At 35.3% G+C, this 20,022-nt stretch overlaps 1 protein-coding gene and 1 non-coding gene across 2 annotated transcripts in view; both read right to left on the bottom strand.

Annotated features, from left to right (window-relative positions):
• Positions 1 to 20,022, bottom strand: part of LOC140169260 (uncharacterized) — a 196,695-nt gene that overhangs the window by 160,894 nt on the left and 15,779 nt on the right. The window lies entirely within an intron of this gene.
• On the bottom strand, positions 3,203 to 3,276 carry Trnat-cgu (transfer RNA threonine (anticodon CGU)). The gene has a single exon. It is a non-coding gene; the product is annotated as a tRNA-Thr (tRNA).

Below are 20,022 nucleotides of genomic sequence, written 5' to 3'. Positions count from 1 at the left end.
AATGTGTTTCACAGTGTGTCCCCATGAGGTACAGGGTCAGCCCACAGTTCACTAGGTGTGTCCACGGTTTCGGTTTGATAGCAAATTTGGGTCCACATTTGCAACTATTTTTTGCGATACACGGTTGATGCATCTTACCGGGGTGTGTGTGGTGTGTGCATGGTTTTGCATGGCTGATGCATATTTTATCCTGTATGCGCATACATACACATGAATCTACCAAGACCTTTAATCCTGATGCAACTGTATACCCTACCTGCTATTATCTACTTACTCAAACCACTACTAGACTTAATAGCACAAATAAATACACAAATCCAACCCCTAGTTACTATACCCAATATGCAAAGATCAGGCAAGGATCTAAAACATGCTCATCTACTGTGACACGGTTCCTTAACCCCAATATGTTTGTATGCATTCATCAAATGACTTCTTATGTATTGGGTATAAAAACTCATACTCTACAACTTGAGGTCAAATTTTGAGCTCTATGATTAGTGAAAGGAGGTTATTGACCCATGCCACTGACTATGAGGCTATGCAAAGATCACTTATTATCACAATTTACCGTGCAACAACACGATAGCTACATCGCTGTACAATGATAAATTAGTATGAGCACACACTCCTTGATAGCGTAGCCTGTTAAAAGCCCCATTAAGAGCCGAGTACCTCAAGAATTTAATTAACGTCTCCAACGACTCAACCTGGTCTACGGATATCAACTATTCAACCACGTTTGGACAATTTCTGTGTTCTGTGTTCTATGCTGGTTTCCTCTGTAATTATTCCATAAGTCAATGTATTGTGATAAATTGTGTAGCAGCACTGGTTAGTCCAATTACATATTTCCTCTTGCGATGTAAGTTATTGAATAAAATAATTAATCAAATAGATATACTTCCTGAAAACAGAAAATAAGCTAAATTGAAATTTTCTGAAACAAAGAATTTATTGCTGAACATCAATCAAACAAAAACTTGTCTGGCTGTGAAATTTATCATAGGTTGATGTGGGTGCTCCTGTTAATATAGAGCTGTGACAGGACCAATAGTGGTCAGCTATGTTGAGTACAAAACTTAAGTAAAACAATTTGTGCTTGTCCATAAAGCAAGAGCTGCCAACAAATTGTTTAATTTCGGTTAAAAACTTCCCATGAAAGCATCTCCGAACTTTCCAACAACATGCAAAATCATGTTTTCCCACAATTATACAATAGCCTAATTTGAATCAAGAATGACCATGCACACACAAATCTAAGTCTAAATGAATGATTATTTTTGTTAAGAATTCATACACACCACCTCATTTGCATAAAAAGCATGCAGAAACACATAAACTGGATCTTAAACTAATTTCAATTTGAATGAATATTTTCCACTATTATTTGCTTATCTTATGAGTAGGCACACATCATATTTACAGAGTGATATAATCCACAAAACAAGGATATAAAAGAAGACATTCTTTCTTATTGTCCTCATGTCATCATTTATTTACTCACTAGATCCATTCCTGATGACATTTCCTAGTTATTGTTGCAATATTTGTCCTTTATTTAGACCAATGATGACAAATCAGTCAATGCATTCACAGTGTGGTGAGGTAACCAAGAGGCAGACCATTCAACATTATGAAAAGTAGCAAAAGGTATACCAAGTAACCCTAATTTGCAAAGCTAGTGCTCTCCAAATGACATAACTTTCACTATACAGATGGGGAATGTTCAAGACAAGAAGCAAGGAGGCTTTTAACTTTTTTCCCAAACACATGATTCACATAATTATAGGGTACTGTCATCTTATTTGTGTGATCATGGGATACAAGTGTCCTGATATATAGTGGGTTTCTTCATGTACCTTGCTAACCCGTTTTGATGACCCCCATCAATGCAATTAATAACTAATTGTTTTGTTATAACTGATGCGCTTTAAGTATATGATGGATAATGAGGTTCGTGCAAATGAATTTGTCAAGATAATCACACTTGACCATTGAGTTATTGCATTAGGTCTCAATCAGGGCTCTTTGCACTCAGTTCATCATCTTTATCACAGACTTCACATAAGGACACATGATTACTGTGGATTTCACAAAGCCCATCTATCTACAAAAATAGGGGAAGAGGCTAAGGTACATTACAAATGTTCATCAGTAAGCACATCAATCATGAGAATGTTTGTCATGATGTGTCATAATATTTGGGCATTATAAATGTCCTTACAGAAATCTCCTCTTCATTGCTGTGTTAATTTATTGGATGAACATTAGCTTCAAGAGCTAGAGATGAGCAGAAGTGGTTTTTTTTTCAAGAGAAAACATGAATTCTTGTGATGAAAAAAGTGCTTTTTCAAATAAGAAACATTCCAACATTTAAGTATGATTAAGATGATACAATAGTCATCCTTGATGAGGCAATAGATCCTGGTACAGAGCTAACAAAAACCAATTGTTAGATTTAATCAGATTGTGCACATGAATAGAATTGAATTGAAATGTAAGAAATGTATGTCTTACAAATAATTTAATCAAACATAAATTATGTGAAGGGCACATTGAGCAATGTCTACACATAGGAACAAGTGAAATGAAACATCAGAAACAAGATAAACTGAGATACCAGTAACATCTTTTGATAAATTTGGTACTTTTTTCCCTGTAAAATGAAAATACTATTATTTCATGAACTGTAAGTCACATTTAGATTGGATTTTAAGCATACCTGATAAATACACACTTGATTGTAGTTGAATGTTTTCTGCAAGCAATTTTCATGTCATTTCTGTTACAAGAACCAAACATTACACTTCAATGAATCACATTATCCACAATCTCAGTTAGTAAATTCCAATAACAATCATTCTTTTCATTTACTTTCCCAATCACGTACATGTAGGAATTCATTAATTTAACATATAAAGTAAAATGTGCCTATTATTTTGTCAGCCTGACTGACCCCAAATGCAACCCCTTCTTTACCAATCAATTTAAGACCAATTAGGCTATGATTGTAGGCCTATTATACACAGTAGGGTAAATCCACAAATATGTACATTGTACAGTAATGATTTTGAATTTATCGCAAGAGTTACAATGTAACACGGAAAAACAGTGGCATGATCGACGGGAATTATATAAATAAACATTATTTTTCATCAGGTTCGCCGTCGCAAATAATAAAGGAGACAAGTAGAAAAAGTGATCCCGCCTGGGAATCGAACCCAGGACCTCAGGTTTACGAGACCTATGCCTTAACCACTTGGCCACGGGATCTTCATGATTAGGCTGGTTGAAATTCTAACCCATAAGCGGTCACTTAAACTTATCTCCTCCCCGCAAATAGAGTTACAATGTATTAAGTTGCCACTGAAATTTAAGTGAGCATTGGAATATAGAGCATTTTCGGCAGTTCAAAAAATAACCTTCGCCATACAGAAAGTTTGTAATATGCTAAAAATCAAATCCTCATCAATTTTTGTAGCCATAAACAACTGAAATAATTCTTAATTGGCTCCAAGTTCAAAGCAATCTGTTTCATTAAAATGCTGAAATCAAAATAAATCCTCACCAATTCCCTGAACTTTGAGTCATATCTGTAGCCCAATCACCAGTCCTCATAAGGGTCAATGCGTTCTAATTTTTACCAATCATTAGTAGCTTTCCACTCTGTTACACCCAGCCACTTATTTTTACACCAAACTCAAACAATCGCCAAAAAAAGTGCATTTTTCATCCCCAAAAGCTATAATTACTCATTATTGGGTTCTTTCAGTTGATTGACAAAGCAATAGCCCTCGTTTCCCATTGCCGTTCTTTATCCCGTCTCAATCGCCTCAATTTTCCGCTTGGAGTGTTGATCTAGCGGTATTTCTTTGAATGAAACCACAAGGTATTGTCTGAATCTACATAGAATCATTATGAACCAAAATGAACTCATGTTCAATGGTGTAGTTCAATAACCTGCATCCAACAATCATAGTGACACACTTGACCCTATGTTGTTGACTATGAGTTTTTGTACCCACCACAAGCAAAGGTCATTATATGCATGTAAAACCATATTAGCTTTTAGAACTTAGCCCCAAGAGATTGGCACGTTTAAGGTCCTACATATTGAGTGTTTGCTCATGGTCAACACAACTATGAAGTTGAAATCATAAGCAAATAATTTTGTCTAAACTTGAGATTGTCGTATTTTGACCAGGTGACGTTAACATACAGCACAGGCATGTAAGTAATTGCTCATTCATGTATGTATACCAAACGCCCGCATTTGACCCCGCGATGAGTACTTTCAACACCCACAAATTACTTGGTTTGGTGGCCAAACGACCATTTAGTTCAATACACCGAAGATTTTGGTATAAAAAGTGAAATGTGCATGCAAAGAAAGGCATTTTGTTGGGATTTCAACTTTCAAAGGTGTCAAAATTGGTCTATTTTGACGAGGATGAGTCAAGACGGGATGGCGTGAGTGCAAGCGACCTCAGTTTTGTCACTTACGATTCTTACAAAATTTCACACAAAATCAAGAAGCGTAAATTACCAGACAATCACTTGATCTAAAGAAATGACTTCAGGGCAGTGAATAATATATTTCTGATATTTTATACATATCCCCAATACATCCAGGGGATGCTTGCAGACACATTGCCTCCTGCAAAATCATGAACAATTTGTCTATACCGCAGTATATTCAACAGTCCAAGTTTTGAAATATTTTCTCAAAATATCAAGAGCTATCTCAAGAACCTCTGATCAGGATTACTAGGCTTGTTTGTACTCATTTTAATGCATTTTTCATGCTGATGCCAAATATGGTAATGAAAATGTACTATTCTGAAATTTTTGAATTTTTGAAGAAAATGTGAAACTTGTCCTCTGCAGTCAACACCCACATGGAGGGGGTTAAGGACTACCTGTCGCTTACCTCAACCTCACCAGGTCCCCTTACTTCTAGAGAATAAATGTATGTTACAGACCCTATTTGCACCAAATATTCTTAGCAAAATTAACTAGTGAAAATTAATTAGGACATGAAATTGCTACATATGGCAAATTATTTGCCCAATTAAGTAAATATTCATGGAATTAAGACTCAATTTTATAAATTTTGCATGAAATTAAGATCTGAATTAATTATTGAACACACTAATCACATTTTCTTCTCAAATATGTGCAATGAGTTTAATCACTACATAAATCTAAATGAGTTTGGAGTGTGCTATGGTAGCAAAGGAGGCAAGGCCTGCGAATAGTATATGATAAATCATATAGGCCTATATTGCGATTCTTCTCGTCGCCTTGAAATCTAATTACATTTTAGATAGCATCTTCACCTATGATTGCCTGCCTTGATGAGGAGGAACTTCAAACCACTTAGGCTAGTGATGGTAGCTCCAAGTCAACGAATCAGTCTTAATTTATCACACAATCAATGAGAGGAAACTGTTAATGTTTTATGGAGTTAGGATGAGAATAGAATACAGGGTATCTTGTGAAAGCTTTATTCCCATGTAGTGTAGGCCCCGTATCATCCCATTCCCATTTTATTGCCCTGCCCGATGTGTTAAAATAGTATGAGTAGAATGAAGGAATGTCCATTCAAAATGCACTGTGAGTTCTGACACCAATCATAAGTTACTTTGTTGATTGAGTTTAAATGGTGTCATGAAACTACAATGGCACCTCAAAATAAAAGTCAAATTCATGCAAAAGCTACATGTACCATATTTTCCTGCATATTTTGCTTGATATGGAATATTTCAATTTTCACCTGTGCTATTAATATGTATCATTGCATTTTACCCCACCACTGGTTGTATCAAATTGTTCGGGTGTTTTGATATAGCATAATATTTAGATAAGTAACCATGGCAATATTTGTCCAATTTTCTCACTCTATGCTCTGACAGTAATTTCAAAACTTTTCAGTCATTCTTTAAAAACTTGAAATACTGTAATTTCACAATTTTCAATTGAATCACCAATCAGTTTGAATTCAAGCCATTGGTATAGTCTGTGAACCACTGCCCTGAGGGCTGTGGTAAGGTTGTCCCTGCTTTGAATTCAAGCGTTCATGGTTTACAAATTTAACGCTTTCCTGGGTCTATAAAGTCGGCTTTCTTATTTTATGACGAGATAATATCTCCAGTTGTATAGCGCCCAGCGATTAAACTTCGCACCATCGTAAATTATGAATGATATGGTGGCTGCAATCCAATGACGTTCTCATACGCGCGTCTTTTGTTGATCCACTGATAAGCCAAAATAAAATCGCAATGGAGAGAAATTGAGCAAATGAGAGATTTCATTTCAAAACGTTTTGCTTTTGGATGACCTATTTTTGATGTCCAATTAAGTATTTTTCTCATTTGTCTGCGAGTTGTCATGATTCACGCGTTGTTACTCGGAGGCTTGCATTTTGCTAAACGGTGAAGATATGTTGAAATATTAATTGATGAATCATGATATACGGCCATGTATAGCTTACTATATACTCACTGGTATGTACTTCAGAATGTGCATAAAGCATGCTTTGTAATATTGATAATTCATTTTATTCAAAATCCGACACAAAAGAAAATTGATGTACCGTATTCATTCCAATAAGCGCCCATGCCCCAATAAGCGCCCACCCAGGGTATTTTCAATTTGCTAAAGTGTACGGTACCATTTTAATGTTTAAGTGACAGATAGACGTTGATACAGGGAAATAGCTGGAGGACTGCACATCATGTGAAAACTTGCAATGCATTTTCAACATCAGAAAAGCTACTAGAACGTGTCAGGACCCTTTTATAACAAATTTGTCTCTAATAAACGCCCCTCACAAAAATTAGGTAAACCAGGTAAAAAATAAGCGCCCACCTAAAATGACTTTGTTAAACGCCCTGGGCGCTTATTGGAATGAATACGGTATATAAATTTCATTACAATGGCAGTTAACTTCTTTAATAAACTTGAGATGAGAATGAGTCAAAAATTCCTTTATTCTGTCTGTCTCAAGTGCGTATTGGTATGTGTGCGCGCATGCAAGTAATTTCAAGATAAAACTCTCAAGATTACAGTTTATTGACCTATTTCAGGAAGTTCAGATGCTCTGAATCATGGATGTACTTTTATCCTTTTTTTTCACAAAATGCAGCTCCTTTTTAAACTTAATTTCATGATAAAATGGCCTAGATTTGAAAAACCCAACATCGATTTAAATGTCCTTAAAATCTGCATACATCTCTGGACCTTAAGGGGGTACTACACCCCTGGCCATTTTTTGGCCTATTTTTGCATTTTTCTCAAAATTTATAGCACATTAGTGATAAGTAAGATATGTATATTATAGGGGCAAGGACTACAACTACTGTACTGAAAATTCAGCAACTCAAAGCAAGTAGTTATTGATTTATTGATCAAATATTGGTTTTCCTCATTTTTGACTGTAACTCCACAACTGTTGTCTGTGCTGAAATAAAATTTCCAGTGCAGTAGTTGTAGTTCTTGCCCCTATAATATACATATCTTACTTGTCCCCAATGCGCTATAATTTTTGAGAAAAATGCAAAAATAAACACAAAATTGGGCAGGGTGTAGTACCCTCTTAATAAGTCTGTAAGGCCAGCCTACCATGTCGATGTTGAGAAACCAGGCTGGTATGCATGGTATTGATACATCTTGTATGCACAAGTACTTGAATTGCATATTAAAATGCTTTCTCCCAAATCAATGAATGAATGAATCAGTACTTGACAAACACCTGGATCAGGATCGGCTGCTTCCAATGCAGACAGACATTACTACTTCAACTGTGCACTTTTAGTAAGTAAAAATAAATTTGCAAATCATGAATAAGTAAAGAATTGGATATTATCACTGCATGAAATTTGCATTTAAATTCCATCAATTTGAGATAAGCAGGATTGATGTGGGTGACTGAATTATAAAATTTCTTTACACAAAACACATAATACAACTATTATTATCAACCAAAATTAACAAAATTTGAACAAAAATGTTAAAATATTGACCCATTTCTAGACTGGAAGATGAAGTGCTGCACCAGGAATCACTGAAAGGCAATGACCTCATTTTCAGAGGCACAGTTCAATAGCACCCATTAAACAGTGTTTGCTCATAAATACTAACCTGATGACTATGATATTTTGTAACCTACATACTCAAAGGTCATTTGAGTGCACAAGCATATTGAGGTTAAGGAACTGTGTCCTTGGAGATTGGCATAAAAAAATCATTATTTATGTTGTTATCTACTGAAGATAGCAAAATAATGAAACCGTTTTCAAAGTTCAGTCAAATAAGTTACTTTGTTATCTACTGAAGACAGCAAAGGAGGCATTATGTGCAACATCAGATTTTTATACTCATCAGCCACATTCAAATGTCATTCTATGTGTATACGCATATTGAGGTTAGAGAACTTAGTCCCCACACATTGTAATATTTAAGATCCTAGTGTACTAAAAAGGACAATATTTTCCCACACATTTCTTAATGTATTCTAATGAAGCTATTTATATGCACTTTGCAGCTCAAAATTACCAGACAAAAGAGAGTTTCCCAGTGCGTACTCAAGACAGAATTTTTAACAGGTTACTGTACTATTAGGTGTACATTTAAGTGGCAGAAAAATGCCAAGTGTCTTATTGAGATTCAAGGATATTTGCATGTTCCAGATATTGGATCATGGATGTGGAAAACGCCACAATGACAATTTTACTCTTGGCAATATGCAACATCAACCAACTTCTTGTTAACACCCAATGAAGAAATCAAGGGTATTAAATAGAGCAAGAAAGACATATCTGCAATAGCTGCCCTGTAGACATTTGACAATTTCTGCATTCTATATTGTATACATAAAACACCTGGCAGCTATTATAGCAGATGGACCTTCTTGGGCTATTCTCAAAATGACTTCTGGTTAACACTCAATGTAGAAAATGCAAAGCAAAAATCACAACAATAAACCAAGATTCCTCACTTCCTAAAGGCTACAAATACAAGCTTACAATGTGCTTGGTTAAATCGCAAACCTTTTCTGGAAACCATCAAAGGAGGAATGGCGAAGAATGAACACAATAGACACAATGTCATGACAGCCAAGGGACAAATTTGCCTCTTGAAATTAGCAAGCCATCTCATCCATTATACCCATGTCTGCTCTAACCAAAATAAGTCTGCTGAATTCAGCAGTCTCACAATGTCATGACAGCCATGGGACAAATTAGCAAACCATCTCATCTATTATCGCTCTAACCAAAACAAGTCTGCTGAATTCCGCGGTCTCATTATGTCACATGAATTACTTTCTCTGATGCATCAAAATCCCAATCTTGTCAATATGATTACTCATGTTTATTGTCCATCAAAGTTTGGTTTTAGTACAGGGATTTGATTCAGACAAGGAGACACCAGAATTCCATATTTTGTCAACCAAACAGCTTGCGTTCACATCTTTAAAATCTTTTTAAAATTAGCAAATTGACTTGACTTCACTGTAGTGACTTGAGGATATTATTCTTCTGTATACAATGCACTGGAAAAGGACAAAGCAATTTTCTAATAATCGCCATAGAAACGGTATAATGATAAATGAGTTTATATCCAAGGAGACATGGACAATGGAAGCTTTAAAATATTATTATTAATACATAGGCCTACATCCCAGCTGCATGGATTAGTGACTAGCTATTAATATTGGCAGGTCATTACGGAAATTCAGATTTCAAATATTTGGTTATTTTCATCAGATTATTCATAGATCATCTTTAGATCAAGATGATCTATGGATTATTATAGTAAATTACTATTATGTATTGTAATTTTTATGAGTACCTGCATGCTCCTGGAATTCCACTACTCAAAATAAAATTGAGATCAGTGGAGTGAATTAGAAAGCCACGCATGAGAACACACAACACCCCTCTCAATATCAGAACATCTTCACCCATTCATGCAAATAATTTCCCATTTGATACACTACAAAGTTTTTTCATCCTCTAAAATATCTCTTCTTCATGTTGGCATTCAAGGAGCAAAATAACAGCCATGGATTTAGAAGATCTACCATGTGACCTTCCCTCTAAGTACCTACTTAAAATGCCCTTCAATACCACTAATCTATTTGAACTTGGCTAGTCTATAAAATGAGATAAAACACAGACTGACTCTATCAATTCATACCCACACCAATAACACAATATTCCTTGCACATCTTTTAATAGGCAGCCCTATTAGTGATGCAGGTAGCCCAATGTGAAGCCCTGTTCATAGTTGCCAATAGTGATTTGGAGCACAATATTGCCAGGGTGTTTTGTTGACATTTTTCATCTCAATTTTTAAACAAATCCTGTGCTATATATAGCATAGAACTAAAATTACAACAAAAAAAATTTAAGAGACCTTTTCATAAACCTTTAGTCCATGAAACAAAATTAATGGTTCAACTTTGTAAATTGTCAGCTATTTGAACCACAATTTAAACTGAATCAATTTTGACAATCAGATATTTTGTTATTAAAAGGGCATTTTGTGATCCACAGCATCATCCACCCAAAAAATTTTATACCACTGGAAACCTATGGCTACATAATGTTTATGTACGAAAAATGTCCCAAGTGCAGATTATTAATTTAGCAAAAATATCGCGACATTTGAATTATGTTATTGTACACTGGAATGAAATGACCCTGCGATTGTCTATGGAGCAGTGTAATATCATGTATAACTCGCAAACGCAAAATCGGAATCAACTGAAATTTTGGGAATAAGCTTATTTTATGGATATCTACTGAAAAATGTCATGAAAAGATCATGACATCACAAAATACTCCTTTAAGTTATTTTGTTCCCTGTACAAGCTGCTGTCAGCTAGCATTTCTACACGGGCATGGTAATATCCCATCTAAACATAGAAGTTGACATTTGGATAATTTCAACAGTGTGAAGCAGCTTGTGGTGTTTATGCTCTGTCAAAGCTGTGCATATACAATGTATTAAAATTGATTATGAATTGACCTAATTATAATATAATTGTTGATGCACTGACCTAATTACTTAATTTATGCCTATGGATGCAATCAAAACAAAACCTCAAAGCATGCACAAATAAACCTCACAATTTCTTGGTATAGTCAATAGACAGAATAAACCCCAAAGCACAGAACATCTCTGAACACTATTGATTACTGAAAGAAAACAAGAGCATTGATTGTTTTCTATTTATTTATGTACCTCTTGTGTTCTTGTACTTCCGTGACCCAAGACCCAGTTTGTACATGTCATGGGGCCTACACGAAGGAGCTGGCAGTTCTGTGAATGACAAAACTTAAGCTGTGGCAGAATTTCCCGCAGAATTTATGCTGCCTGCAGTTGTTGCAAATATTACTTAGCCCTTTCCACAGGGGGCAGGGAGCAGCTGACTCCCCTAGAATTGCCCCCCCCAGAATGTTGGTCACCATGATATTAGATTGTTATGCCTAATATGACCATTTTCATTTATTGCCCCCTCCTATGTCACCTCCCCCACCCCAGACAAAACACTGTCTTTCCACTGCCCAAATCCATGACAAGCCTAATATGAAAACATCATGGTAATGTTCTTGTCTGTGGTTGCTAATACATGAAGTAAAAGATTTATTGCTATGTATTCCACCATGCATGTATCCATGGCCCATTTTAACAAGGGTCATGCACGATTGGGATGAAAGCCGCCAATTTCATTTCCAACCGTTCTGCAAAAGAGCACATACAATAATCTCTCTGTGATCAAAAACATTCCACAACTCAATCGCTCTCTCTATATGCATACCATGCTAGCTGGGATTGTAATCTTGAAAACTACTTGGGGCCAGTTCATTCTTGAGCTGAGATTTTGCTTTGGATAAATCAGGTAGATGGATAAATGAGAGGCGAATGAAAGAGGGAGAGAAGAAATTTGAAGAGAATCATGAGAGAGAAAATAAGACGAGATCAAAAGTGAGGAAACAAGAGGATTACACATGATATGATTAGTCCCAAGTAGATATGGAAGATGGTAAGAGACTGAAGGAAATAATGACAAGTGGGCGAAAACGAAGAGGGGAAATCTAAGAGAAAATAAGAAGAGGAAAGCAGTAGTAGGGAGAAATTGAATACAGTAGGCCTACATGTACATGTATATACAGAATTTTATTCTCAATTTGTGAATGCCACTCTGATCCTAGGCCAACATTTTGAAGTGCAAATTTGCCCTTCGCTATATCTATGGTTACTGGTTAGCCCAACCCATGCAAATGACTTTACCACCCATCATATATCAGACTCAAGATTTTTCTAATCCTAGATTTGATCCTTGAGGACGATTGAAATTCAAAAATTCATCTCAATAAATTGAAATATTTGAGGATTAAATCTCAACTTTTCATCATGGCAGTTTTCATCTTGATCATAAAATTTGGTAATTTGTTAGGGGTCAATTACGAGGTCAAATTGAGGGTCAAGTTTGAGCCCCAAGGCATAATTTTGAAATGGCCCCATGTAGACAGTGACCCTTTAGGTCACTGATTGAACACAGACCATTCCACAATTACCTCTCATGAGGGCAGGTGTTTTCTCTTGCATTGTCACATTCTTGCTTCCTATTTATGATGGATTATTGATGTCTAGTGTGTCCACCCATAATAGCTGCCAGGTGTCATATTCTTACATTGTGTACAATATAGAATACAGAAAAATATCAAATGTCTAAATGGCAGCTATTGCAGATAGGGTATTCTTGTGCTGTTTCCTTCTCCTGATGGAATATTGATGAGTCTTGTGCAAGAGACAGAAATGATGGAAAGCTCAATCAGGGATGTGGCTCAATCCATGTGCATAATGTCCTGGTTATAATCAGGGCTAGTGTTAAGAATAGTACAAAATGTTGTGAGGGGTCAAAGTTACAAATTCTTCTGCTTGTTTTTATGGAATGTTTGAGAGTGACACAATCCAGACTTCAAATGGAAACATTCTGGTCCTTTTGACAAAGTCCTATACTATGCATTGAGATATGATGGTGTTATTGAGAAACTGTGTCCAGTATGAGTCAAAATGGTCTCATTTTCATAGTTCACAAATTGATCAAATGTAGTTGGGAATGCATGTTATGTACCTGATGCATTGAAGTGTCATTCTATCTGCAAGTTTAACACGAATCTTGGGTTTTGAAATCAGGTCCTGTGACTGTTTGGGGTCATACATAAAGCACTGCATTGAGTATGACAGCTTTGAACATGACATGCCATGTTCTTTTAATAAAATCTTTCTCAGATTTCGAACCTCTGTGTAAACATCTATTTGAACTATTCACACTAATTCTCAATCCGATACAAAATAAAAGTTCATGTATCAAACTTTACACTCATTAATTATGATAAATATTTGCATCATTTGAAACAAATTTCCTTTTCGTTTCATAACCGATCTCAAAAGAGACATGAGCATCCATGCTCACTGAGCATCCATGCTTACTCACCCCTACACAAACAAATATGGTGACAAAGACTGATAGAGCTAGTCTATAAATCAAGTGGAAAACGTAATCTCCTTTTCTAAATATACTGTGTGTAATCTCAGAGATGTGCACCTGCTTCAGAACCAACCAACTATGCTACAATTCATCAAACCCCATGCTGCTAATTTTTGTGATCAATTCCATGCTCAATAGCAGTTTTCTTGTACCTTTTTATTTGGAAAAATAATAAAATTTATCAGCAGAATTCTCTTGAATAGTAATACTAAGTCATAGATGCCATTGTAACCAAATTGAGGCTTGCTACACTGCCTGCTTATGTACGTCCAAATTGAACTAAGTATTTTTCAAAACATAATATAACACTGAACAGCAATATAAATACATCTGCTATCACTGTGGTGATTAGGGTTTGTTACACTGCCCCTCCATTAGAACAATGTCCCTCCTCCCATCAAATACATCCCTTGTTTGGATTAGAAGGAAATAAGGCTAGTAGTAAGTATAACATCAAATCATCACATTCAATTTTGTGTTTCAAGACCTGATTTAAAGTTCACCTTGTTGTGCCTCTATTCTTCAAAACCACATTTTCAAATCTATCATCTTAATAACTTCTATGACACTATTGGTATGATGCTCTGGATTAAAATGCCATTACTGATGTTGCCTATCGACTTGGCTGCTGTTATTTTGTAATACCAAATACAGTATTTCCATAGTAGCACCAGCAACTTTTTCCAGGGGGGACATTAAGGGAGAAAAGAGAATTTCAGGAAGAGGGCAAAATGTGCCCAAAATTTAGATTCAAAGTAGCGGCCTCAAATACACTCACTGTATCATTATGCCATTTATTCTACAAACAATCCATTTTTTAACAATGAATTTCAATATTTAAATCATATTATCTTCTTTGTGGGTTTTGGTAAGAGGTGATCTGATCTGTTTATCTGCAAAACACCTCACAATCTTATGCTAATCAAATCACATGAAATTGTAAAATGTTTCATGATCCCATTTCCCAATGCTCTCAGCATTCATTCAAATCAGTGAATTGCAACAAAAGTTGACAAAACCCAAAATTCCATCAGATACTTAATAATAATCGTCATATAATAACCACAAAGGCCCATTGTTGGCCTACAAAGGAGTCCTTTGAAAGCACCACAAAGCTGCTCATCATGATTCCAGAGATTCATCCATCTGATGCCATCCATTCATGGGTTTCTAATCCTCAATTATATCAATAAGCTCCTTATATGGCAGTGTTCATTTCTTGTTTGTTTTGTCAATTCAAGATTTGCTACTTTTCTGACCTTTTATGATAGGATAATTTTGCTTAAAATACCCTTCTTTTATGTGACTAATGTAAGAAAAAGGCTGAATATGATTTCCATGACATGATGGATGTGGGAGAAATGAAATTGAAAAAATGTCAAAATTAGGCTAAAATCACATAAGAGCCATCTTGTTAAAAATACAAATCAAAATGTCAAGCCCAAATAATATTGCAAACAATTCACGCTACAGTAGCAACCTCCTTATCTCTGCATCACAACCATGACAACCTTCTCATTCAATTCACACATATACAAATCATTCAAATCCATCCTACAATCCATCATACATATTTCATGAACTATGGTTTGATAAAAAGAAATGAAACAAAGAAGTAGTCATGCATATGTGTTGTTGCAAATCCGTCATATCGTTGACTAAGAATGGAATTGGAGTGGAGTGAGCATTCCATCACTGGCTGTCAATATTCATCCCCATCTCACCATCCTCTCATCCTCCCTCCTGTTGTCAATATTCATCCCCATCTCACCATCCTCTCATCCTCCCTCCTGGCTTTTCCTCCTGATGCTGGGAAATTTCAATAACCACTCTGCATCAGGGCAGGTGTTGTGTCCACTGTCTGCATCCACCTAAACATGCTCATCTGTTCAGTCACAGTTCCTTAATCCCAATATACTTGTACATTCATCAAATGACCTTTGAATATGTTGGGTATTAAAACTCATACCCAACAACTTGAGGTCAATGTTAATACTATGGTTTTTGAGTAGAGGTCATTGGACTCTGCCATTGGAATTGAGGCTATTTGCTCATAGGTTTCACCAATACCCGGGTTGATGCAAACATCTACAATACATGACATTACAACTTACTTTCAAAGAGAGAGTGCCATAATGCCATTAGAACTGAAAAGGTCAATTCCATTATTTTGAAAATATTTGTTGAATAAAACAACCTCCCCTTCTCATGAAACAAGATGATCTCCATATTGATAAGACAGATGGGGGTGGGGAGGGGGAGGATGTATGATGACCCATCCAGATTGCACCATCATGACATTACATTTACAATACAATTAATTGACTTTCAAAGTTGGAAACCAGGGAAATTCTGCTACTAAAAAAAGCCAATTTTTGCTGAACCATGAAATGGTATCAGCCTATAATTGTGTATGTTACTAGGTTACTAGGTTACTAGGTCCCTAACTAACCATTTGGTCTGAAATGGATATATCTCTAAATGCCACGAAGGTATGACCCCATGAGTGGTGTCATATGAAAGAGAAAAACATAAAGAATATAATAAAAATATTTCCAAACGTCAGAGGTCATCCAGGGGTCACAGGAGTCAAAAAAGGTCATTTTAACCAAAAATGCTCCGATTGAGCTTAAATTTAAATGCAATGATCCTCATGACATTCTAAACATGTATAAAACATTTTAAAATTCATTTAAGGTCATTAAGGGGTCATAAAGGGGTCAAAGGTCAAGTTTTTCAAAATGCTCCAATTGAGCTTAAATTTATATGCAATGATCCTTATGACATGCTAAACATTTTAAAAACATTTTAAGATTCATTTAAGGTCATTAAGGGGTCAAAGGTCAAGTTTTTCAAAATGCTCCGATTGAGCTGAAATTTAAACGCAATGATTCTTATGACATTCTAAACATGTTGCAAATATTTTAAAATTCATTTCAGGTCATTAAGGTGCAATAAAGGGGTCAAAGGTCAAGTTTTCAAAATGCTTCAATTGTAGGTATAGGCCTACCACAATATACTGCCGAAGCCACATGGTTCAGCTATGGTGCGGTTATCGCTCTAGTTTTTTACAAAGTTGGATAAAGTTGTACATTTTGATTACCTTTGCTTCTATTGAACAGTCAGGGACACACTGAATTAGTATGCAGAAGTAATTAAAATGTACAACTTGATCCAACTTTGTAAAAAAAATTGGCTTTTTTTTTTTTTTTGAGTTGCAGTATTTCTCTGGTTTCCAACCTTGAATAACAAGTCATTTTGGGCCTATAACTTGCTTTTCTGGCCAAAAATATTTTTTGAAAATAATTTTATTTTTATTTTTAGAATTTTTTTTAGTCGACGTCGGTATACGAATTATATAGACATGTTGACATTAAAAAACGGTGCCGACACCAGCCCTAATTCCAGATAGGGCTTTCTTAAACCCTCAGTATGCTTCTTCTTCCAAGCTAAGTTATGCATTGGGGAGAAAATAGGAACTTCAAAAGATGTAAAAGTACATTCAAATTACACAAATTATAATAATTTATTTTCTGTCAAATTACCAGCTAGAATCTTGAAAGCTTATTCATTGAAATTTCACAAAATTAATCATCAAGAGAAAATTTAATATTCACTTGAAGGTCAATTAACAAAATTTTAGCTGGCAAAATTCATGCAGATGTTATGGACTGCTGCCAGAAAATTTTAATTTGATTCCAATAATTAGTGCTACTATTATCTGCATTTTTCTGCATATTGTGATTCTGCATATTTGAATTCATAAAAATGTTTGTGTATAGTAATACATAAATCCTATCAAATAATTTTTGCACACTGAGCAGATTATGAGATATTGGTTGACAGTGAAGGTCCAAAGAATTTAATTGTTACATGGATGTGATTCTGATTAGTTTTTGCATATATTACATTGTTCAGGACAAATGCGTTCTTAAGTGGTTTTGATCAATTTATTTGCTGCGTAAAGTCAAACTTGTGTGAGGTCAGGTTCTTTTCTCTTAGATGGTTTTTATTCAGCATAATTTCAGAATTTGATATTCCACTTAGATTCCACATGCACCCTCTGATTATTTCATGTTATTTTAAAATTTAAGAAAAGTGCATCATCATGGAATAAAATGCAGGTCTTCCTTATTCTAAAATCTTGCCAAAGATTCATATGCATATCTAAGTCTACAATTGGGTCCAGAATTGCAAATTTAGGATAGTGAGGCAGTGCAAGGAATTTTCAGGATTACTGAAACACCTGACCAGATGCCTTGCATCCCAGGAAGCCTATATTAATTTACTAGTCAACATTTGCATAGGAACTGCATAGATTGGAGATTATATACGTATTTATTAGTAATAGACAAGTAATATATATATCGTGTGTTTGCGATTTATTCCGTAATCAATAAGTATGATGAACAAACGCATTTCTGGCAGAAGCACTCACAGCGTAGTGGTATTCGATCTCGACTGTCAATCAAAAGGTTGTGGGTTCGAACCCTGGTAGAATTTTAATTGGAATAAATTTGTTTTTCTTTTGTTAAGTAAGAGGTAATAATTATGGCAATAAATCCGCCGTATAAAACTGAACACAGCTCAATCCAGCCTCATAGGCCTATATCATGTAAATGTATTATGTGATGCAAATGTTGACTAGGAAAAAAAATATCGCTCCCAGGAATCAATGTAAATGTTTTACTTTGAGTTCAGATCAATGCCTTAATAGATGATAGCAAATATTGAGTTTTTTCAATACAAGATTCTACAGGTAATACATGCATGTGCACACGCATCCAGGGGTATGTATGTGCACACGCATCCAGGGGTGTGTATGTGCATGCAATTTTGTGTGCAGTACTGTGCACATGTGTGATATGGGATGAGATGAACGCTTCCCATGTCTAATGCATCAACAATTCCCAGAGCAAAAAGCCGATACATTATTCTCCAAATTCCAAATCATTATCCATTAATCAGTACTGGGTTTGGTTTCATCTTGAAATTCAAATTGAATCCATTGAAAATATCATAGAAACCCATTATTATAATCAATCAAAATTATCATCAAATTCTCAAATCTTTAAATCTCAACCTCACTCATCAATTTCACCATGCATAAAAGCCTGCATAGGCCTATATTGAAATAATTTATATAATAACAATGGTTTATATCTTCATCAACCAATTTGCAATTATAATCAAACATTTTATCAAAATTTTCCTACAAAATTTCAAATTCTAGTCCCATATTGAAAATTGAATAATTGGACATAAATCTCAGCCGATATTGATACACCCAGATATCATTACAATTTACATCTTTAAATATTAAGTCTATGAGAACTACATGCTGATTGGTTACAAGAAAAGTTATTGTCATGATTATGATTTATTGAGCCAATCAGCAACATGGTAAGAATGGTGGTAGGGCTGATGAGGTTGAGCTTAAATATTTATAAGCCGTATTTTAATTGGTCACTCAGATTAATATATCTCATAATCATCCAATCAGAAATAAGAAAGTCATCTCCAAATTCAGCAGATGTAACACACATAATCCCAAGCACTAGCATTTTTAGTCTCATATATTATCCAGATTTGGGGTAATACAGAGTGCTATCTCTACATATACTGATTAGGTGTATCATTTTACGACTTCTTGGTATCATGAATGATCAGTGTAGTCCTGTTCATGACATCAGACCTTGTGTTCTCCTTTTCTGGTGTATTAATTTGATATCACAACACAGAAACATTATGACATGAATGAAGCCTTGTTAAGCTAGTGATGAATGGGAACTATTACACAGGTTTGGGTTTTATCTGAATTGAAGCACACCAGAAGAAGATATCTTACCCTTCCCAGAATCCTTTGCAACATAATACATCGCATCATTTCAACAAACGATGCTCCCATTACTTTGTACAGGTTTCCTTTGTTTTCCTTTTGAAAATAGACTAGCTGAACATGGGTCGCTAGTCAAGAAATAAACATAGTTTGCAAGATCTGGATGTGCTCTGTTCACTGAGGTATATTTCATCACTATCCCATGTGGCACAATATAGCAAATCAGTACAGAAAATTGAAAGAAATGCATTATGGGAAGTGTAAGATATCTTCTCTGAAGCACCTGATGATAACCACCCTCCAGGAATGATCTTCTCTATTTTTGTTGTAAGTAATCAAATTTCATGAAAAATGTTACATAAATAATTAAAATGGCAGACAACTTGACAAATAACATAATCCAGGTATATTTTCTTCAAATTTATGCTTTATAATCACGGTGCATCCCAGTTCAAAAAGAAAATCTTACTCTAAGATCACTAATTTGTAACATAACCCGCTTTTCATTGGAGATTCACAAAGTATCAAAATTCTGCACACCTGTCATCTGAGACTACATGTAATTACTCCCATCCCAGGGATGTTAACCCCACACTTATGCCTCCATACAAGCCCC

The sequence above is a fragment of the Amphiura filiformis genome, chromosome 14, assembly GCF_039555335.1.
Source record: "Amphiura filiformis chromosome 14, Afil_fr2py, whole genome shotgun sequence".
NCBI classification, from domain to species: Eukaryota; Metazoa; Echinodermata; class Ophiuroidea; order Amphilepidida; family Amphiuridae; genus Amphiura; species Amphiura filiformis.
The sequence above is the reverse complement of the archived record's forward strand: the minus strand, read 5'-3'. Positions and strand labels throughout refer to the sequence as shown.